Below are 5,694 nucleotides of genomic sequence, written 5' to 3' on the forward strand. Positions count from 1 at the left end.
TGAAACAAAATTTGAAGTAAAACATTAACTCTTCTTTATTTTAGGGGAAGGGGCATGTGGGAATTTGCTTCATTACTTTTCTGTGTTTTAAATGTTAAGAAAAGAGAGCCTCCCCCTATTCAAAAAAGTCTGCTTGCTCACGATCCCCTATAGTTCATCCAGATTTTTTTTTCCCCATCTTTCTTGTGGAACGGTAAGTTCACAGTTTTTCTAGAAGTTTAGAATACAGCCTTCCTTACCTCTCAGTCAATCCTCACCTGTCTGTACCTTGACTTTTTCCCAGGTAACCAGTAAGCCCTCAATTGCCATATCCATTGGTGTTGTCCATTTTTCTCAGAGCCCTCAGGTATGAGGGACTGTCAGCTATCCCATCTTTCTGCACTCCTGGCTCACTCTGTACCTCTCCAGCCATTTTCCCTTCTATTTCCTTCTGGTCTCTGCTCCCTTTGCTCAGCAAAAACTAAAGTGTTCCCCAGGAGCCCTTCACATGAGCACTCCTCAAGCCCCAGGTCATCTGTCACTCTTCCTGGCAGAGGTTCCCAAACATGGCAGCCTTTGTCAGCAATTTTTCCATCACATCCCAGACCAAAAGAAAAACCTAACAGCACTGTTTATTAAGTCTTTAGGACCTAACAACTTATGTTATGTCTTAACAACTTAGTAGCCATTTTAAAATATAATACCAACAAAATAAAAAAAACTTTTAAATATAATTTTTAAATAACCACCATTACTTACTAATGGGATATGGAATCACAGACCTTGGAATCACATCAGACATCAGCCCTCTCATTTCCTGTTCCATCTTAATTTTCATGAGTTATTTGATTCTTATCACATTAATTGCCAAAAATCTGGCTTTACAAAGATATAATGTCATAGAAAGGAATGTAATAGAGTCTAATGTTGGAATTGTGAACTACTCTAGCAAGTCGTTTCATAGTGTCCAACAGATGATATATTACTGTTTCTCTCCAAAATTTAAAATACTCCACTGTGCCCCTGTTAATTTGCTATTGCACCCCAGGGTACCCTAACACAATTTGGGAACCATGGGTCTAAGCTCTTGTCTTTAATTGGATTTGATTTTCTCTTTCTTCTCAGCCTCTGGGCTCAGCTCAAATGCCATGTCTTCCATGAAGCTTCTGGGCCAAAAACGAAACACATTTGAACAAAACTATTTCCCCAGTTAGAATGAAAACTCCTTCCTCTAGGATCCCACAAAAATTTAGTTTGTAAAAGGCATGAATTTTTCTCTGATACTCTACGCGTAAAACATGTCATACTTCTTTATTTTTCTAAATTGAATAAAACCAGCTTTAAGCCCCCATTGTCTGAGGTCACTGAGACTTCTAATATCTGGCATTTTGGGGTGGCTCCCTCCTTGTTCTTGGGCATGTCCCAGGACTATGGGGCTTTCAGAGTCCCTGAAAAACTGAGCTGCCCACATCAGCTGTTCTCAGAGGCTTCTACCGCAGTGCTCACCGATCCACTTAAAATTGGCTGGTTCTAGTCTGCCACCCCAGAGCCAGGCTGGGCAGAGGGAGTCTCTCCTGGCTTTCCAGGCTAAGCCAGAGGCCCTAGTTCTTGGTCCCCAGGCATTCACACCTCTACTACTGTCCAAAGCTCTGGCTACTAGGGGACTCTATGTGAGTGAGGTGGAAGTCAGTGCCTCTCTGGTAACCTGCTGCTTGGGGAAATCCAATCTCTTCCTTTGGGAAGAGGTATTAGACTCCTACGGTTTGCACACAGGTAGCCTGGGGGATGGATGTGACCCATGAATGTGTTTTGTCTGTTCAGTGTGGGGTTATTAAAATTTTTTTTTAATCTACTGGAACCTTTAAACATGGAAAATGTCACAGAATTTCTACAATCAAGACCTTTAGTTGCTACATGGAAACCACTGATAGCAGCAGGGTAAGCACTGCCCCCTGTGAGCAAGGCATGTGCTTTGCAGTTGGCCACATCTGTGGTGTCACTCCCCTCTGCCTGGCCCCTACAAACCTTTGAGCTTGAGATCCCAGCCTAGGCTTTTGAAAACAAAGCCTTTTGATAATGTAGTCTAACATCAAACCCAAAGAAACTGTTAACTCACTCTTGGAGAGGAGGATGTACCAAACTCAAACATTCCCGTCCAGCTGCTCTTTGTAGGAAGGTGGGGTGGCAGAGGTGGCTGCAGCGAAGACAATTATTTTTTCATTTTCTGTCAATAAATCCACAGCAGCAAAAAAGGTAAGACACCAAATAACTGTATTTACAGCCTCATGTCATGTCATTTTTAACGATATTAATAGCTAACTTTCGTTGGGGGCCTTACTAAGTTCTCAGTATTAGAGAAAGAAACTAACAAGGTATTATCTCATTGAATTCTTCAGAAAATGCCTTTAAAAGAATGTAGCAAAATCTAAAGGTCCAGCAGCCAAGAGAAGTGGGGTGAAGATGAACATGGAAAAATGCAGCTGATGATGCTGCTTATAAGCAAAAGAGAGGACGTGCAAGCCAGAAACTGTCGGGGAAGAGGCCCAGACGCTGGACTCAGGGCTCTCCAAGAGGCCCTGGGTGTGTTGGGGACCCAAAACAGTGGGTCCCCGGCATCAATGGGTCTGGTAGAGGCAACCGCACCCAGTTGCTCCTGCCTCGTCCTGGTCTGCCCCACTGCCTATTCTGGCTGGTTTTCTTCTCTCTCCCCACTCTCGGTCCCTTCAGGCTGCTCCCTGTCTCTCTGGCCTTACCCCTGCTTCTCCCCGCTGGTCTCTGCATCCGTTTCTCCACCTGCGCGGTTCCTAACGCAGTGGCCAAGCAGTCACGTGACCGGTGCGTGAATCGTAGGAGTCTTCCTACCCCCAGTGCGCCACAGTCTGCAGGCCGCGCATGCGCAGTACCAGGAGCACCTGCGCACCAGGCGGGCGGGGCGGTAGACCAGCCTAGAGCATCCTGCGGCCACAGCCCCGCCCCGCCCTCAGGCTGGGCGGAGCGTCGGAAGGTGGACCCGCTAGGGTCTAGACTCCCAAGGGATTCTGGTCCTCGTTGTTGATACGCTCCCAGAAAGCTGTTCACACAGCTAAGCCTCTCCTTAGGTCAGGGCACTGCGGCTGCGTCTTGGCGGTGGACGTTCTCCTCTGGGTACCAGGAAATCGGAGCGTGAGACTGGGGTCTGCCCTTAGAGCCGTGTGACCTTGGGCAAGTAACTTGACTTCTCTGCGTCCTAGGAAAATGGAGTAATAATAGCACCGACCTCGTGGGGCTGTAGTGAGAATTCAATGAAAATTCATGAGAGCTCTTTGCGCGGTCTGGCCTTTATCAAACGTATATGCAAATAAAGAATACAGAGCAGAGGGTAGTACTGTGTGATGACTGAGGGAGAATTTTACCCTGTCGTTTAGGTTACCTGCTGGCTCCTGTGAGCGAAGCCCAGAAGCTTTATTGTCTCTGTTTCCCAGATGAAGAACCAAGGCTCAGAGATGTCAGCTCTGGAACCAGGGCTTGGATTCTCCATGCAGGGAGATTCCAATTTGCCACTTCAGAGTCAGGAGTTCTGGAGTGAGTTCACAGTCTGTCACCCCGCTAGCTCTTTCAATCACCCTATTTAAAATAACATCCGTTCTGACTTTTGCCACTCCTAGTAAACATCTCAGGTACACATCTGCAGGAAAAGATTTCTTTTTTTTGTTGTTCTTCTTTCTGCAAAAAAATAAGGAGCTGCTGTATTTTATTTGTTATGACCTTTGAGGAGGTCTCATGCAGATTCCAGGTCACCCAATAGTCCTAGAATCCCGCAGTGAGGCCTACCCCTGGGGGCAGTCCTTTCCACCCTACCCCTCAGACTCCCCTTTAGCCAAACCGGCCCTCTCTTTGTTCCTGAAAAAGCCAAAGTCCTTTGTGGCACTTGGTCTTTGTACCTTTTGTATGTCTGCATTGGACACTCCCCCCTCGTGCTACCTTTTACTCATCTCAGGAAGCCCGCCCTGACTGCATCAGCCCCATACTCCAACCGGTCAGGTGCCTTGTTATTCACTCTCACAGCCCCCTGTCCTTCTGCTTCAGCACTAATTAGAACAGTAACTCAGTGCTGCATGTGACTTCTTGATTTCTGTCTGTCTCCTCAGCTGGAATCTGGTTTCCTTGAGGGTGGTCTCTGCTGATACCTGCCAGCTGGCTAAGGAGGGAATATGTGGGATCACAAGTGCATCCTAGGTCCTCTCACACTTACAAAGCATCTCCTCCTTTTCCGAATGCACCGGAGGCTATCAATACCTTCCCAGGGTAAAAAGCTGAGCCCAGACATGAAGAGATGACAGAAGAACACTTTCTCTGTGAAGCCATGTGAAGGTTCTGTTGGAGTAGTTTGGGGTAGGGGTGAGGAGATGGCTGAACCAGGACATGTGGCCTCTTGTCCTGGCTCAGCCATTGGTCACTGCATGACCTTGGGAAAGTTCTCCTTTAGGCCTCAGCTTCTTTAGTTGTGGCTCGGTATAAAATAATGGTGCAGAATTCAGATTCTAGAATTGGATCTTTCCTTTGTCATTAGCAATGCACTTATCTTCTCGGAATCTATTTCCTCATCTGTAAAATATTATATTTCTTAATACTATTAAGAGAAGGACCTAGCTCACAAAGCTGTTCCAAAAAACTTAATGAGTATTCATTGATTTTACAACTACTAGCTCTCTGTCCTTTTTGATTTTTAATGGGCTCTACTTATTTGTTTTTCTTTGAAGCCAGAGGTGAGCCCTGTCCTATATTTCAAAAGTAATCTCCCCCATCAACAAAGAAATTTCAGCGAAAACTGACCTGGGACCACTTTGATAAATGTGAACCCTGGGAAGGAGATGCTGAGACCAGAGGCGTATTCTTATCAGATTTGGGACTTAGAAATTTCTAGACTTTGAGCGCCCAAAGACTAGGATCTGAATCTGCCTTGTACATGGCTGTAGCTTCAATGCCCAGAATAGTGGCTTACATACAATGGTGAGAGAACAATAAATATTTGCTAATGAATGATACACAGCCTGAGAGCAAGTCAGGTGCTCAATTCTTATTGATTGATTGATTGATTGATTGATTTAGGTGAGGCAACTCTTGGTTGACCTCACAAATTGCAAGGACTTTGTCATCTTACAATCACTTATTTTTTTTATGCCTACAGCACCTGGTCTTCCTAGGTGGTCTCCCATCCAAGTACTAACCAGGTCTGACCCTGCTTAGCTTCCGAGATTAGATGGGATCGGGCTTGTTCAGGGTGGCATGGCCATAGATAGGTGCTCAATTCTTTGAGTCTTTTTTTTAATCTGAAAATGAAGATTTAAAAAATGCCCAATTATTGTGAGGATTTAATGAGGTGATGCATAGAGTTTGACACATAACCGTTCAGTGAATGGGAGATTTATAGATATAGGTACCCAGAGAGATAGAGATGTTGTGACTGGGAGTGGGTACTACTAATAACAGATCTAGCCTTCGAGTCCTTTTTTGAGGCGAGAGAAAAAATGGAAGGCTCCCAGAAAGGAAAGACAGGACCATAGCTGGGTTTCAGGACGATGGAGAGTGTCAGTAGCCTGTGGCCAAGGATTCAGGTGCGAAGGCAGCAGAAGGGTCTTTAGGACCCTGCACTTGGGGAGCGCGCGGTTGCCGGGGGCGCGCGGCGCGTGAGGTGAGGGGGAGAGCGCGGCTCTGGCACCAGCCAGAAGTCGCCTC

The 5,694-nt window shown here is 46.0% G+C and overlaps 1 long non-coding RNA gene and 1 pseudogene across 1 annotated transcript in view; both read right to left on the bottom strand.

Annotated features, from left to right (window-relative positions):
• LOC112484783 overlaps nucleotides 1-5,694 on the bottom strand; it is a 12,516-nt gene that overhangs the window by 5,021 nt on the left and 1,801 nt on the right. Inside the window, exons 2-3 of the long non-coding RNA XR_003048200.1 lie at nucleotides 2,733-3,681; nucleotides 2,096-2,203 (exon numbers count right to left, since the gene is read on the bottom strand). This is a non-coding gene — a long non-coding RNA (uncharacterized LOC112484783). The remainder of the gene's footprint in view (nucleotides 1-2,095; nucleotides 2,204-2,732; nucleotides 3,682-5,694) is intronic.
• Nucleotides 5,138-5,256, bottom strand: LOC112484872 (annotated as a pseudogene).

Source organism: Pteropus alecto, unplaced genomic scaffold (assembly GCF_000325575.1).
Source record: "Pteropus alecto unplaced genomic scaffold, ASM32557v1 scaffold67, whole genome shotgun sequence".
Taxonomy (NCBI): domain Eukaryota; kingdom Metazoa; phylum Chordata; class Mammalia; order Chiroptera; family Pteropodidae; genus Pteropus; species Pteropus alecto.